The sequence below is a fragment of the Talpa europaea genome, assembly GCF_964194135.1.
Source record: "Talpa europaea genome assembly, chromosome: 15".
Taxonomy (NCBI): domain Eukaryota; kingdom Metazoa; phylum Chordata; class Mammalia; order Eulipotyphla; family Talpidae; genus Talpa; species Talpa europaea.
The window spans coordinates 10114-27525 of record NC_140083.1 but is presented as its reverse complement, the minus strand read 5'-3'; positions in this window follow the sequence as shown (position 1 = coordinate 27525).

Here is a 17412-nt window from a genome sequence, read left to right as displayed (position 1 = left end):
TTCCTTTCATTGACAGTGGACAAAATTCATTTTTAAAATAAAATTTATTTATTTATTTATTTATTTATTTATTTATTTATTTATTTATTTATAGAAGCACTGGGTACAGTCAGAAGCACAGGAGGGTGAGAGAATTCACCAGAGCCAGAGCGGAGAGCAGAACAGGCAGACCGACGAAGTACACTGCTGAGGAGAGCAGCGGGCGGCAGGAAAGGTCTATGCGCCATGTGGGAACCTCACCTGGTGGGGATGGAACTGGCACTGCAGAGGCTGTGGGCAGCTTCACAACCAGCGCTGAACCACTGCGCCACCAGGGAGGCCCTGGACAAAATTCATTTAAAGGGGACCTTTTTAGTCAAAAATAAAATCCCCTTTTAAAAAAATGGGAGTTAACTATTGTTGGCATTCTTTCGTTCCTGGAATGCCTCTTGCTATTCTAATTTTTTTCTTCCTTTTCCTTGAGCCTTAGCACCCTTTTCATTTATGAAACTTCTGACCTTGTACGGTTTACAAGTTTACCAAGATAAAACCACTATTGAACTACCACAAAAGAATCTATATAAATTTTGACACCACCATCTTCCTGTCAGTGATGGAACCTCTGCTGAAATAATCAGGTTTTCATTTCTAGGATGAGACAGAAAATGTCCGTGTTCTGTTTGGCAGGACACTAGATTTATATCAATCTGTGACAAGTTGACTTGGAATACAGGATTTTCATTCTATTGTGTTCTCTTTTTCTTTTCGCAAAGGCAATGAACTAATCACAGGAAGGTTTTATCAGTTATTTCAAATTTTGTTTTATGGAAAGTCATGGCTCCATTAAAAATTTCTGTAACTGCAACAGAATTTTTAAGGCTTTCTTTAAAAAAATCTATGGTTACATTGCAACTGCCAAGGAGCAATTACACCAATGATTGCACCAATGTTTAAATTTGCTTTGGTTGACTGGTTCTGAAACTGAAAGGGAGCTGTGTACATTGTCGAATATTTGAACATGAGAATAAAAGAAAATGAGAAACAGTGAACTGTGATTTTTTTCCTCAAAAGATAAATACTCTTAGGGTCTCCCTAGTGGTGCAGGAGTTAAAGTCTCAGTGCTATCAAGCTATTGCCAGCCATTGTGGCCTGAATTTAATTCCCAGCCAGGGAAATGACCCACAAGGCGCAGCGGACCTCTCCTGATTCTCTGCTGCTCCCTCAGCAGTGGGTTTCAGTGGATCCACCTGTCCTGCTCCCTGCTCTGTCTCTGGTGAATCCTCTCACCTCCTGTACCTCTGGCCTAGACCCCAGTTCTTGTTTGCAAAAAAATAAATAAATCTTTTTGAAATAGATAATTTTAAGAATTAGCTTACTTTCTTCCACATAATTTCCAATATTTTGAACTGTGAACTATAACACCCATGTGTAAGGGCAGAGACTATAAATGTGAAATTTTAGAATTACTAAAATGAACTCCCATTAACTGGGTGAAGAAACCTAAGACCACATTATATCATAATCTTCCTCCCCAAGTAAGCAGGAATATGTGTCTGTCATTATAATTATTTCCCTTGCCCTTCATGACAGTTCATCACCTAAGTGTGAATCACTAAATGCAGACACAACACGTGATTTCAATTTTGTCTGGTCTTTAAAATTTAAACGAATCATATTATGTTCACTTTATATCTGGAATAATGCTATGCCTACAATTTTATATCTTTCCTCCTTCGTTTAACATTATAACATAAGTTTTTTCCAAGTCATTTAAAACTATTCAGATTATTGTGCCTCATCGCTACATTTGTTTCATGTACATAGCGCTACATATGTCACTGTTTCCTGGAGTTTTGACTTAGATTGTTTCCAGCATTTGTAAGTATGAGAAAATGCTGGTTAGCATGTTTACAAATAAAGATGTGTGTGTGTGTGTGTGTGTGTGTGTGCGTGTGTGAAAGCATTTCCTTAGGTCATGTCTCAAATCCTGAATTACTCTTTCCTTTAATACAGACACACACATCTATGTAACGTCCCAAGTGCTAACAGCTAACTCCAGAGGCCCCACGGAAGGGCGACCCCACCTTGTGCTCTTCCCCGAATGCGTGAGGACCCCCTATCTCAGCGGGTTCCTGCCTCCACGTCATTCTGTCTCCCCATCTTCAGGGCTCTGACGTCACACACTCCCACTTCCTGCCCCCCCACGACTCTCTGGGCTGCATCCCCCCTGGCCCGGCCGACCCGCCCCTCGGCCGCGGCTCCGTCCCCCCCACGCCTCCCACCGCCCCGGCACCCCCGCCCACCATTACCCCGCCTTGGCCGCACCGCCCCTCGGCGCCACCAGGCGGCGCGCGCCGCTGCTCCGCCCCTGGTTTGCCCCGCGAGCCTCTCCTTCCTCGGCCTCGCCCCGCCCCCTGCGTGTTGACGTAACGGCACTGCGCGCTGACGCGGAGCGGCGATAGGGGCGGAAGTGACAGAGATGCGGAAGCCACGAGCGCCCGCCTTGGCGGAGCGGACCCGCGGGCAGAGGAAGGAGAAGCCCTGGGGGCGAAGCGCAGGAGTGAGGGGAGCGCGCGCCGCCTGGTGGCGAGGCGGGGAAGTGCGGCCTCTCGGGGAATCGTGAGGAGGCGCCGGGCGGGCGAGGCCGGGGCGGGCGAGGCCAGGGCGAGCGGGCCACCCTTGCTCTCACTGGGGGGGGGGGCAGCGGGTTTGGGGGGCCCTCTGTGGCCGCGGGTCAGTGTTCCCGCGTGTTTTTGATGCACGAGGATACGATCTGCTATTTTCACGGCTGCGGAAATTTTAGGGTCACAGACCTTCAGAGACGTGGGCGCTTCGCCTCGTTTCCGCTGGATTTTCTAAACTTCAGCCGCAGCGGGACGGACGGGGGCGCCCCCGTGAGCACCCCCGGGCCTTCCCGCCCGCCCCCATCCCTGGAGCCCCCCCTACACCCGCACCTGCAGCCCCCGCCCCAACACTGGCTCCCGCCTCCCCAGCGGCCAGGCTCTCCTTGGTACTTGCTTCTCCGGACTCGGGGTGAAGTCCTTGCCTGCGGGAACCTGGTTTCTTCAGGAGCCACCCCGGAGGGAGTGGAGGGCGAGGACGTCTCCCTGCCCGTGGCTGATGCAGAGCGGTGAGTCAGGGCACCCAGGGCGGGCCGGGCCGTGGAGAGCTCTACGCGGGTCACTTTGGGTCCTGGAGGAACATGGGGGTCAGGACATTCCTGAGTGTGATCCTGTGGGTGCCCAGCGCCCCTGAATGAAAGCGCATCCCCCGTGTTTGCTCCCGGCTCCTCCCTGCTGCACTGATCAACCCCCGGATGGGTTTTCTGGGCTCTCCGCTCTGTTCCATTGACCTGTGTGTTTTATTTCTGTGGACTTAGGATATAATTTGGGGGATGTATTGTAAACTTTTCTGGGGCTAACATCCCCCCCGCCCACGCCAGGTCTAGCAGGCAGGAGGGCAGAGTCGAGTCCCAGTCTCCCGGGGTGCAGGTTCTGACCCAGGGGGTTGTGTGGTGCCTGGGGCTCTGCATTTCCCACGGGGTCTGAGATGCCTCCTGTGCTGGGCCTGGGCCCACGCCTGGGGGCTGAGGCGTCACTACCTGTCATGAAGGTGATGTGGCCATTCAGAGCCTTGAAGGGGGTTTGACCCTGGAAACTGCCTCCTGAGGCGACTTTACAATAACACTTGAATAGAATCCAGGCTTTCCTGAGCCTTGAGTGACCAGGAGCCACACGGCTGCCACATTCTGGCTACAAGTCTTTGGTTTTCTAAAATGGGTTATTATTAACCGATTCAGTGTATTGAAAGCAGTGGCCCTCTCTGCATCACTGAAGGACTGACCCGAGAAACCCCACAGCAGTGACAGTATGGCACTGTCACCAGTTGGGGTGGAAAGTTTCTTCACAGGGAGTATGTGAGAAAATGAAGGGCCCTTTTCCAAGCTCTTGAGATCTTTTTTCTATCGATGGTGCTAAGAGGATTCCTCCTATTTCAGGGATTGTGTAAACCACAGTGACTCATGTGGAACTAGACATTTTGGAGATAATTCACTTTATCTTTTTTATTTTTAAAGCTTTTGTTTATTTTTTCATAGAAGAACGGGGGGGGGCAGGCCAGAGGTGAGGGAGGGTGAGAGGATTCACCAGAGACACACTAGGGAGTAGAACAGGCAGATCTACTGAGACACACTGCTGAGGGGAGCATCAGGCGAGACAGGAAAGGTCTGCTGTGCCATGTGGGTAGCTCCCCAGCCAGGCTTGAACTCAGACCATTGTGGTGACAGCGTGAGATTTAACCCCTAGGCCACTGGGCAGGGGGAGGCTGCACTTTACCTTTTAATGTGTTAAACTGATGTTGTTAGGGGGTGTTACCTCCTTCCTTGCCAATCCCTCTGTTATGCTCACTTTGGAAAGAAGTTGAATTTCTCTGGAAAGGAGAAAGGAATCAGCATTTTTTGAGCACCTGCTGGAGCAACAAGTTCATCGCTTTAGTTACGTGATCTCCATTAATGACGCTATAGAGATACTATTCCTACCCTGTAGTCGTGGACCCTGAGGTCCAAAAGGGATCCGTGACTTCTCTGAGATCAAAAAATAAGCACAAGGGCCAGATATATTTGGACTCCCAAATCTTTGTATTTTGTACTGAGCTGGAGGTTTTAAAATGGGGGCAAATTGTAACCCTCTTGGAGGCCAGGGGTAGGGAAGGTGGGTAGGCGCCCCCACCCATCCTCAGAACAGGTCCTTGGGTGCTGGGTGTCCTCCATAAGGAAGGAGCTTTGGCCTAAAACAAGACAGAACAAAACTTTCATGTTGCATTACCCCACGTGAAGATGCTGACATTAATATTGAACGTGAATGACTCCATAGTTTTAGAATGGCTCTAACCCCAAACATGATTACTACTTGCAAGAGACTGCAGTTAAAAACAGCCTTTTTCTAATGATTCCCACACAGCAGGCTTAATTGCTGCACCTACCAGAGAAAATTCCTGGAGATCTAGAACAGTTGGTGAGGAGGGGATGTGTCCAGTGCCTGCAACATTGTTCAGGATGAGACCCCCTTTAGGAGCATTTATTTATTTATATTGTCTTAGGGTCTTCCCTTTCCTTAAAGAGCATAGCATCTCTTTTTTTCTTCTTTTTTTTTAAAGATTCATTTATCTATCTATCTATTTATTTATTTATTTGTTTATTTATACAAGAACTGGGGTATAGGCCAGATGCACGGGAGGGTGAGAGGAGTCACCAGAGACAGAGCGGGGAGCAGAGCAGGCAGATTGACTGAAATACACTGCTGAGGGGAGCAGCGGGGGAGACAGGAGAGGTCTGCTGCACCATGTGAGCATCTCTGCGGCCGGTGGGGATGGAACCAGCACTGCAGAGGCTGCGGACAGTTTCACAGCGCTGCGCTCAAACACCTGCGCCACCAGGAGGCCCTTTTGTTCTTTTCTTACATAGTTGTTCATTTCTGTCTAGTTGTTGGTTTCTCCCCTCAGGGGTGGTCCCCATAGTTCTCTCACCACCTTAGCACCCATGACCCATCACCTTGTGCTCTTCCCTCCCCTCTGTTCACCCCCCCTCCCTCCCCCTCCCTGCTGAATGCCTCAGGTCTTGGTCAGCCTGCTAGGGTTGTCTTTTTCTTTACCTTTTGTTCTGTTTCTCTATATTTCACGTGTAAGGGAAACCATCAGATGTTTCCCTTTCCCCTGCTTTATTGTGGCTGACATCATCCCTTCCAGCTCCATCCATATCACCACAAGTGGCATGAATTTGTCTTTTTTGATTGCAGAGTAATATTCCATGGTTTAATTATACCACAACGTTTTGATCCATTCATCTATTTTCTGGCATTTGAGTTGTTTCCATGTCATGGATACTGTAAATAGTGCTGCAATAAACACAGGAGTTCAGGTTTCCTGTTTTGTTTTTGTTTTTGTCCCTTAGGTAGATTCCTAGGAGTGGAACACTGGATCATGTGTAGACTCGTTTTCAGTGTTCTGTGGACCCTCCACACAGCTGCCCATAGTGGCTGGACCAGTTTGCGCTCCCACCAGCGGCGTCAGAAGCTCCTTTTTCTCCACTGCTTCTCCAGCATCTGTTGTTTCCAGTTTTTCTTTTTTAATGTGGAGCCTTCTCAGTGGAGTGAGGTGGCAGCTCATTGTGGTTTTGATTTGCATTTCCCTGATATCACTGATGCTTTTCTATGCCTGACGGCCATTTGCATTTCTTCTTTGGCAAAGTGTCTTTTTACTTCTGGCATTTTTTTTGACTGGGTGGTTTGTTTTTGTTAGGTCATGTAAGCTCTTTGTAGATCTTTGATATCAATCCATTAGCTGTCATGCCGTGTCCCGATATTTTCCCCCATTCGGCGGGTGTCTCTGTGTTGACCGTCTCTTGCTGTAGCCCCAGCTGTCTACATTCTCTCTGGTTTCCTTGCTTCTGGAGAAGAAACCTAAAAGACATTTCTGAGGATAGGGTCATTGAGTGTTGGCCTGTGTTCCATTCTGTGTATTCTATGTATTCACATGCAAGTCTTTCATCCACTTGAGCTGGTTTGTGTATGGAGTGAGGTAGTGGTCTAGTTTCATTCTTTTGCATGTTGCAATCCAGTTTCCCCAGCACCATTTATGGAGGAGGCATTTCTTGTTCCAATGTATATTCTTTGTTCCTGTGTCATAGTTTAGTTCACCATTGGTCTCTGTGTCTGTTTTTGTTGTAATGCTGTTTTCATTATAACAGCTTTGTAGTATTCTTTGATGTCTGGGAGTGTAGTACCTTGTGGGTCTGCTACTCCTAAGTGGATTGTTTGGCCACCATTTTGTCACCTATAGTTCTAAGCAAGGTCAAGATGGCCCGGTCAGTTAGGTGCAGAGCCCAACCCTTCAAGGTGCCCTTTCAAATCAAACAAGAGCACAAAGCTGGATCACGCTGGGAAGGCTATGCATCGCGAGGTATGACCGGGAACCCCTGGGGACCTGAGGACCAATGCATAACAAAGGACCCCAGAAGCTGATCCGTGGAAGCCTTGTTGATAAGATTAGAACCATGGCTGGGGATTAGGGTGTGACCTCCATGACAATACCAAGTCATCCAGCAGACGAGAAGTGTCTGGAGGGCAGACTCACAATCCCTGATCTTCTACATTCTTCCCCTTTCTTTGATCTCCAATCCCTTCATCTCCTTCCCCTTTCCTTTTGCTCCTCACCCTTACAACCGATGCTGTGGATCAATAAGAAGGCCACGATCTTGTGCTTCAGCAGCATCCTGCATTATGTAGCCTGCTCCACAACTCCCGACTCCCGTTTCTTTATCGGCGTGGTGTTGCCCAACGCAACAATAGCTCCTTTCTCCTCCACCCTTTTAGTCAGAAGAACTTTCACTACTAGAGGTTGCTGTGATCCCACATGAATGTGAGCCCTATTGGTTCCATTTCATTGAAGAACACCATTGTGATTTGTGTTGGAATTGCATGGAATCTGTAAATTGCATACAAATAGGAAGTCGCATCTAGGTTTGTTACGTTTTTCCAGTTATGGAACATTCATAAAACGAGTGTTAATAAAAAATGTAGGTGTTATTTTCTCTAATTTCTAAAAAGGTGTTATTTTCTATGATTTCTAAAACAGACAAAGTAGGTCTGTTCTCTAGAGATGAAGAAAGGATGTTTCAGATGGAAAGGCAATGGCATTTTATCAAAGAATAGATGACCAGTTATTGATCATATAATATTAGGATATTAATCCACATTTCTGCAGATGGAATGCTCAGTAAGATCATCCCTTTGTCACCTGCTTCATGGTGCCACCAGAGAAAATGTTGCACTCAAGTGACTTACTTGCACGCTTTATAAAGGAATCAAGGAGAGGAATTAAGTCAGGAAATTGAAAACGTGAAACTGGAAAACATGAAGTTGATAATGAAGTTAGAGCCACGTCTCTGGTCACGTGTGTCTGTGAAATCCACAGTCCTCGATTGCGGGCTGGTCACCTGCCACTGGACAAGGCAGGGCCAGACCCACTGATCCGTGGATGGTCCTTTCTGAAGCTGGGCCTGGGGTCTGAATTTGCACCTGGTGAGCAAGGGCACGTTGCTGCTGCCCTGGACAGGTTGGGTCACGTCCCCCTATCTTTGCCTCCCTGGGGAGAGGAAAGGGAGGACCCAGATGTTTCCCAAGGGCTGTCTGCAGACCTTCCCTCGGTCCTCGCTGCCCTCACAAGACAACCTGTTTGTCACGTTATTTATTTACAGCCTCAAAAAGCTCTTCAGTGGCTCCCACTGTCCGCGCTCAGGCTAAAGTCCAAGCCTCCAGACAAGCTGACGAGACTCTTGCCATCTGCTCCTGCTGTCTCAGGCCCGCGGCCCCTCTCTGACAGCCTCCTTCTCTCCGGCTTCCCCATTCACCTGACGGAGTCCGTGTCAAGGGTCATTCCGCAGCAGCCCTGCTGGTCGCCCCCTCGGCCAGGAGCGTGTCAGGCGTCCCTTCCAGGGAAGGCTGTGGCGTCTCAAGCTCCCTGTCACAATTCTTGTGGGTCTGTTGAGGTTCCCTGTGCCCCCGATTTCTCCTGAGGGTGCTCTGAGCTGTGGGCTCGGCTCAGGCCATGTCCTCGTCCAGCAGACAGTGGGCGCTCAGCAACAACAGGTGAAGGGGTGGTGTCTGCCTCTCCAGTCGAGGGGATACTTTCCTTTGTACAGATAAGGAAACAGAGGCTCAGGTATTAGAGGAAAAAACTATCTTCCCTGCCCCCGGGCCTGCCTGATGAGTGTAGAACCTTCCATTTTGTCAGAGCGGGTGGTCTCTGGGCTCTGGCCTGTCTGCTCCTCTCTCTCCCCTACTGGGTGCAGGCAGAGGCGGGGGGCAGGGCCCTGGGGCCTGCTGGGGGGAGGTGCTAGGGCTGCCCCTCCCGCCTCTCTGTCAGCAGTCAGGGGCCTCCTGGAATGATACTGCCAGGCGGGTGCTCATCCCTCGTGGACAGTGAGGAGAGGGTGCGGTTGTCGCACCCCCAGGGTGGGGCTTCCGGCCACAGAGAGGGTACAGGGGCTCAGAGAGTCTGTGCAGTTTCTGTCCCAGGCGGTGACCAGCTCCAGCGGGACCCGGGTGTGGTGGACACAGCTGCAGGGCGAGCTCCAGGGTGGAGCGCGGTGCATTTTTACCTTGTTCCATTGGGTCCTCCGCTCAGAGCGCTCAGAGCACAGCTTCACGTGCCGGTGGGTCTCCTGACCCCCCTTCACAGTGTGGGTTCTGACCCAGTGGGCTGCTCAGGAGTGAACCCGGACCTCTGTGCTCCTCCATGCCCACAACACAACCTGCCAGCGCCTGGCAGTTTTCCACATCCAGCCCTCCCTCCCCGGGGTCCTGCCAGCCGGTGCCCCCCACTCTGCCATCAGCCGCCCACAGGAGATGCTGCTCACTCTCCCCTCCCTCTGGGCTCCCCTTCTGCCCAGATGGAAGCACAGAGGGTGCTGCCCTGCTGGGTCCTGCAGGACCAGGTTCCTGCCCCCAACCCTGCCGGCCCCACTCCCCCCTTAACCGTCCACCCCCCCACCCCGCAGGCCCAGGCCGGGACTTCACTCCAAGTCTTACGGGAGCCTGGCCGGGGGAGGACGGGACTCACGGTGGCGACACCCACCCGATGGTCCTGCTGCATCACGACGGTGTGGAAATTCAAAGTGAGCTACAGGTAAATAGCCCACGTTTCCTCCGAAGATGGTGACAATGTGAAAATTGTAAGATGAATGGGGAAGGCTCTGGTGTCCTCACGTCTGGGGTGGAAATGTTGGTGAGGATGTCCTTTTGTGGGGCCTGTGTGCAATTCCATTTCAACATTGCTCAAATGGGTTGAGACTAGAACATCTGTTGCCATTGTTGCTACCTTGAAAGTCACCATGTCAGAAACAATTAAGGTCACGGATAGACATGGCAATACCCGTCTGCTCTGTGTCAGTGGCTTCCTTTCATTGACAGTGGACAAAATTCATTTCAAGGGGACCTTTTTAGCCAAAAATAAAACCCCCTTTTTAAAAAATGGGAGTTGGGGCCACCCCGGTGGCGCAGCGGTTGAGCGCTGGGTTGCGAAGCTGCCTGCGACCTCTGCGGCGCCGGTTCGATCCCCGGCTGCTCCCCGGACACCGGAGGAGGGTCCCACATGGCGCGCAGACCTCTCCTGCCGCCCGCTGCTCCCCTCAGTAGTGTACTTCAGCTCTTCTGCCTGCTCTGCTCCCCGCTCTGGCTCTGGTGAATTCTCTCACCCTCCGCGCTTCTGACTGTACCCAGTGCATGTATAAACAAACAAACAAACAAATAAATAAATAAAACATGCCTCTATTAAAAAAATAAAAAATGGGAGTTAAATATTGTTGGCATTCTTTGGTTCCTTGATGCCTCTTACTATTCCTAGTTACCTTTTAGCCAAAAACAAAATCCCCCTTTTTAAAAATGGGAGTTAAATATTGTTGGCATTCTTTGATTCCTTGAGGCCTCTTACTATTCCCAGTTGTTCTTTTTTTTTCTTCCTTTTCCTTGAGCCTTAGCACCCTTTTCATTTATGAAACTTCTGACCTTGTACGGTTGACAAGTTTACCCAGAAATAAAACCACTGTTGAACTAGCACAAAAGAATCTATATAAATTGTGACACCACCCTCTTTCCTGTCAGTGATGGAACCTCTGCTGAAATAATCAGGTTTTCATTTCTAGGATGAGACAGAAAATGTCCGTGTTCTGTTTGGTAGGACAGTAGATTTATATCGATCTGTGACCATTGACTTGGAATACAGGATTTTCATTCTATTGTGTTCTCTATTTCTTTTTGCAAAGGCAATGAACTAGGAATAGCTGATGAGAAATGACACCCTAGGATGTAGATTCTGAGGAGAAGAGAGGCCTCTGAGGAGAAAAAACTGAGGAGAAATACTGTAGAAAGGAGTGTTGAGGAGAATTATCTGAGGAGATATGACATGTTGGGAAGCAGATGCTGAGGAGAAGACAGGCCTCTGAGAGAAAAAAACTGAGGAGATATACTGCAGAAAGGAGTGTTGAAGAGAATTATCTGAGGAGAAATGACCCCCAGGGAATTCTGAGGAGAAGACAGGCCTCTTAGGAGAAAATCTGAGGAGAAATACAGCAGTAAGGACTGTTGAGGAGGAATATCTGAGGAGAAATGACACGTTGGGAAGCACATTCTGAGGAGAAGACAGGCCTCTGAGGAGAAAATCTGAGGAGAAATACTGCAGTAAGGAGTGTTGAGGAGAAATATCTGAGGTGAAATGACAGGTTGGGAAGCAGATTCTGAGGAGAAGACGGGCCTCTGAGGAGAAAATCTGAGGAGAAATACTGCAGTAAGGAGTGTTGAGGAGGAATATCTGAGGAGAAATGACCCCCTGCGAAGCAGATTCTGAGGAGAAGACAGGCCTCTGAGGAGAAAAAAGTGAGGAGAAATACTGTAGTAATTCTTGTAGAGGAGGAATATCTGACGAGAAATGACACGTTGGGAAGCACATTCTGAGGAGAAGACAGTCCTCTGAGGAGAAAATCTGAGGAGAAATACTGCAGTAAGGACTGTTGAGGAGATTTATCTGAGGAGAAATGACCCCCTGGGAAGCAGATTCTGAGGAGAAGACAGGCCTCTGAGGAGAAAAAAGTGAGGAGAAATACTGTAGTAATTCTTGTAGAGGAGGAATATCTGAGGAGAAATGACACGTTGGGAAGCACATTCTGAGGAGAAGACAGGCCTCTGAGGAGAAAATCTGAGGAGAAATACTGCAGTAAGGAGTGTTGAGGAGAAATATCTGAGGTGAAATGACAGGTTGGGAAGCAGATTCTGAGGAGAAGACGGGCCTCTGAGGAGAAAATCTGAGGAGAAATACTGCAGTAAGGAGTGTTGAGGAGAAATATCTGAGGAGAAATGACCCCCTGGGAAGCAGATTCTGAGGAGAAGACAGGCCTCTGAGGAGAAAATCTGAGGAGAAATACTGTAGTAAGGACTGTTGAGGAGAAATATCTGAGGAGAAATGCCGCGGACCAGCACAGCAGTAGACGATGAGGCCACCTCAGGGTTGAGAGAAGCGTGCAGGGTGGTCAGGGCGTCGGCGAAAGAAATGACACACAGACACACTTCAAGAGTGAAAATCTGAGTGTAATTTTCTTTAAGTTTGTGACCAGTATATATATGTTTTCCAAAAGCACAGGAATGAATATCAAAGAAATTAGCTTGCTCATGGGCTCAGTCTATCACTATCAGGGAGGTGATCTACATAACAAGCAATGACCATTATAGAAGAAAGAAGGAAGTTTAGAAAGACAAATAAGGGATTAAAGTTTGTAGTTCTAGGAAGAGGGATAAGATTTTTAACATTCTTGTAGTGGTTCTTGGTGGTCGTTATCTTTTGATAAGCTTCTGCCTTTTCAGGGAACTTCCGCTGAACTTCCTCTGCTTCAGGCTGTTCTCCCGCCGCGCGCTGGTTGCCCAGCCGGATCTAGGGACTGTGGCGAAAGCCATTCCTAAAGATCACTGCGGGGGGAGGCGCAGCAGGTAGGGTTTTGCTGTTCTCCCCCTGCGCGCTGGTTGCCCAGCCGGACCTAGGAACGGTTAGCCCTAAAGGTCACTGCAGGGGGAGGTGCAGCAGAGAAATGACCCCCTGGGAAGCAGATTCTGAGGAGAAGACAGGCCTCGGAGGAGAAAATCTGAGGAGAAATACTGTAGTAAGGAGTGTTGAGGAGAAATATCTGAGAAGTGACCCTTGGAAGCAGATTCTGGTGAGAAGACAGGCCTCTGTGGAGAAAAATCTGACGAGAAATACTGCAGTAAGGAGCGTTGCGGGCTTTTCCCGCAGGTGCGGGCTTTTCCGGATCAGGATGCGGGTTGTCCAGGGCTTGCGGTCGTTGTGAAGCACATACTGAGAGGACAGGGAGTAGAGGGTGTAGGGGTTTTCTGGCGGCCCCTACCCACGGTTCTGAAATTGTCACTTTTGCACCTTCACAGTGGATGGGTGGGGCCTGGCTCACCTGGGGGCTGAGCCTGGGGTTTCTCAGGTCAGCTGGGGTAGGTGCGGGCTTTTACCCATCAGGGATGCGGGTTGTCCAGGGCTTGCGCGCGTTGAGGTGACCGGGGAGGGGGTGGGGGGTGCCTGTTTGCATTTCCTGGCTGTGGGCGCAGTCACTGTCTGCCTGTGGCTAGATTGGGGTAGCCTCCCTGACCAGTGACTTCGCCCCTCCGCCCAGGCTGCTTCTGGGGTTGTTAGTGCGAGCGGAGGGTGCAGGTGACCCTCTAGCCCCCAGCGAGTGTGGCCAGGTCCAGGGCGTGCTCAGAGGGTTGGGTAGTCCTGGGGATGCAGCAACTGGATATCCAGGGTTCCGGGCGGGGTGGGGCCTTGAGCGGTGCTGCCTCTGCTGAGGGCCGGCGGGTGGAGAGGACATGGCCGGGGGCGGCACCGGGATGGGGCCGGCAGCTGCTGCCCGGGCAGGGGGAGCTGGGGTCAGGAGCCCCCGCACCGTCCTGGGGCAGGAGGTCGCTGCCCTGAGCGAGGTCTCGCCATCGTGATCCCCATGGCGGCGCCATCTCTCCTACAGCGCAGTTCGTGCTCAGCTTCTGGGTGAGAACTGGGGACCATTTCAGGTTATATTCATGGGCTTCCTGGGGGGCAGGGGGGTACAGATGGAGTTCCCCAGCTCTGGCCAGCCCCTGAAGGACGGGTCCACCCCCGCGGGTCAGGAGCAGCCCTCAGGGCGCAGCAGATCTCCCCGTCTCCCCGCTGCCCCCCTCAGCCCTGGATTTCAATCCATCCACCAGTTCTGCTCCCCACTCTGTCTCTGGTGACTCCTCTCACCCCCGCACCTCTGGCCTGTACCCCGGTTCTTGTATAAATAAATAAATCTTTAAAAATAAAAATAGCATTTTTCTAATTATTCACACACAGCAGACTTACTTGCTGCACAGGCCAGAGACAATTCCTTGAGATCTAGAACAACTCACGAGGGGATGCCTCGGCAGTGCCTCCAGCAGTGCTCAGGTGAGACCCCCTTTAGAGCATTTATTTATTTATATTGTCTTCGGGTCTTCCCTGTCCTTAAAGACCATCTCTCTCTTTTTGTTCTTTTCTTGCATAGTTGTTCATTTTTTTAGTTATTGGTTTCTCCCCTCAGGGGTGGTCCCCATAGTGCTCCCACCAAAATAGCCCCCATGCCCCATCACCATAATCCCTTGGGCTCTTCCCTCCCCTCTGTTCACCCCCCTCCCTCCCCCTCCCTGCTGGGTGCCTCAGGTCTTGGTCAGCCTGCTAGGGTTGTCTTTTTCTCTACCTTTTGTTCAGTTTCTCTATTTTTCACATGTAATTGAAACCACCTGATATTTATCTTTCTCCTGCCTTATTGTGGCTAGCATCATCCCTTGCAGCTCCATCTATATCGCCACCAGTGGCATGAATGTGTCTTTTTTGATTGCTGAGCAGTATTCCATGGTGTAACTGTACACAGCGTTTTGATCCATTCATCTGTTTCCTGGCATGAGTTGTTTCCATGTCACGGCTATTATAAATAGGGCTGCAATGAACACAGCAGTTTGGGTTTCCTTTTTTTTTTTTTTTTGTCCCTTTGGTGGATTCCTAGGAGTGGAAAGCCGGATCATATGTAGACCCATTTTCAGTGTTCTGAGGAACCTTCACTCAGCTGCCCATAGTGGCTGGACCAGTTTGCGCGCCCACCGGCGGTGTCAGAGTCTCCTTTTTCTCCGCCACTTCTCCAGCATTTGTTGTTTCCAGTTTCTCTTTTTAAATGTGGAGACTTCTAAGTGGAGTGAGGTGGCAGCTCATTGTGGTTTTGATTTGCATTTCCCTGATATCAGTGATGCTGAACATCTTTTCTGTGCCTGCCGGCCATTTGCATTTCTTCTTTGGCAAAGTATCTTTTTACTTCTGGCATTTTTTTTTGACTGGGTTGTTTGTTTTTGTTGAGTCATGTAAGCTCTTTGTAGATCTTTGATATCAGTCCCTTAGCTGTTATGTGGTGTGGTGTGCCGATATTTTCCCTCATGCAGCGGGTATCTCTGTGTTGATGACTGTCGCTTGCTGTAGCCCCATCTATCTACATTCTCCCTGGTTTCCTTGCTTCTGGAGACGACTCCTCATTGAGTGTTGGCCTGTGTTCTGTTCTGTGTATTCTATGGTGCCAGGTTTCACATGCAAGTCTTTCATCCACTGGAGTTGGTTTGTGTGTGGTGTGAGGTCGTGGTCTAGTTCCATTCTTTTGCATGTTGCAATCCAGTTTACCCAGCATCGTTTATGGAAGAGGCTACTTTTTCCAATGTATATTCTTTGCTCCTCTGTCATAGGTTAGTTCACCATATATGGGTGGTTTTATTTCTGGGCTTAAATTTGATTCCATTGGTCTCTGTGTCTGGTTTTGTCCCAACACAGTTTTTATGAGAATAGCTTTGTCGTGTTGTCAGCTGTCTGGGAGTGTCAGGCCGCCATTATTCCTCTCTTTTAGTCAGGAGAACTTTTTCTACTTGAGGTTTTGTGATTCCATATGAATTTGAACAGTACTGGTTCCATTTTGTTGAAGAACACCATTTAAAATTTCATCAAAATTGCAATGAATCTGTAAATTGTATACAAATAGGAAGTCCCATTTGGTATGTTACTTTTTCCCAATTATGGAACATTCATCAAACAGAGTGTTAATAAAAAATGTAGGTGTTATTTTCTATAAATTCTAAAAAGACAAAGTAGGTCTGTTCTCCGGATGAAGAAGGAATATTTCAGATTGAAAGGCAATGGCATTTTATCATAGAATAGATGACCAGTTATTGATCGTATAGTATTAGGATATTCTTCCACCTTTCTGCTGATGGAACGCTCAGTAAGATCATCCCTTTGTCATCTGCTTCATGGTGCCACCAGAGAAAATGTTGCACTCAAGTGACTTACTTGCATGCTTTATAAAGGAATCAAGGAGAGGAATTAAGTCAGGAAATTGAAAACGTGAAACTGGAAAACATGAAGTTGATAATGAAGTTAGAGCCACGTCCTGGTCATGTGTGTCTGTAAAATCCACAATCCTTGATTGCCCGCCTCTCTGTCAGCAGTCAGGGGCCTCCTGGAATGACGCTGCCAGGCGGGCGCTCATCCCTCGTGGGCAATGAGGAGAGGGTGCGGTTGTCGCACCCCCAGGGCGAAGCTTCCGGCCACAGAGAGGGTGCAGGGGCTCAGAGAGTCTGTGCAGCTTCTGTCCCAGGCGGCGACCAGCTCCAGCGGGACCCGGGTGTGGTGGACACAGCTGCAGGGCGAGCTCCGGGGTGGAGCGCGGTGCATTTTTACCTTGTTCCATTGGGTCCTCCGCTCAGAGCGCTCAGAGCACAGCTTCACGTGCCGGTGGGTCTCCTGGCCCCCCTCCACAGTGCGGTTCTGACCCTGTGGGCTGCTCAGGAGTGAACCCGGACCTCTGTGCTCCTCCTTGCCCACAACACAACCTGCCAGCGCCTGACGGTTTTCCACATCCAGCCCTCCCTCCCCGGGGTCCTCCCAGCCGGTGCCCCCCACTCTGCCATCAGCCGCCCACAGGAGATGCTGCTCACTCTCCCCTCTCTCTGGGCTCCCCTTCTGCCCAGATGGAAGCACAGAGGGTGCTTCCCTGCTGGGTCCTGCAGGACCAGGTTCCTGCCCCCAACCCTGCTGGCCCCACTCCCCCCTTAACCTTTCACCCCCCACCCTGCAGGCCCAGGCCGGGACTTCACTCCAAGTCTTATGGGAGCCTGGCCCGGGCAAGACGGGACTCACGGTGGCGACACCCACCCGATGGTCCCGCTGCATCATGCCGGCGTGGAAATTCAAAGTGAGCTGCAAGTAAATAGCCCACGTTTCCTCTGAAGATGGTGACAATGTAAAAATTGTACGATGAATGGGGAAGGCTCGAGTGTCCTCACGTCTGGGGTGGAAATGTTGGTGAGGATTTCCATTTTGTGGGGCCTGTGTGCAATTCCATTTCAACATTGCTCAAATGGGTTGAGACTAGAACATCTGTTGCCATTGTTGCTACCTTGAAAGTCACCGTGTCAGAAACAATAAAGGTCACGGATAGACATGGCAATACCTGTCTGCTCTGTGTCAGTCGCTTCCTTTCATTGACAGTGGACAAAATTCATTTCAAGTGTACATTTTTAGTCAAAAATAAAATCCCCTTCTTTAAAAATGGGAGTTAAATATTGTTGGCATTCTTTCGTTCCTGGAATGCCTCTTGCTATTCTTATTTTTTTTCTTCCTTTTCCTTGAGGCTTAGCACCCTTTTCATTTATGAAACTTCTGACCTTGTACGGTTTACAAGTTTATGCAGAAATAAAACCACTGTTGAACTACCACAAAAGAATATATATAAATTTTGACACCACCATCTTTCCTGTCAATGATGGAACCTCTGCTGAAATAATCAGGTTTTCCTTTCTA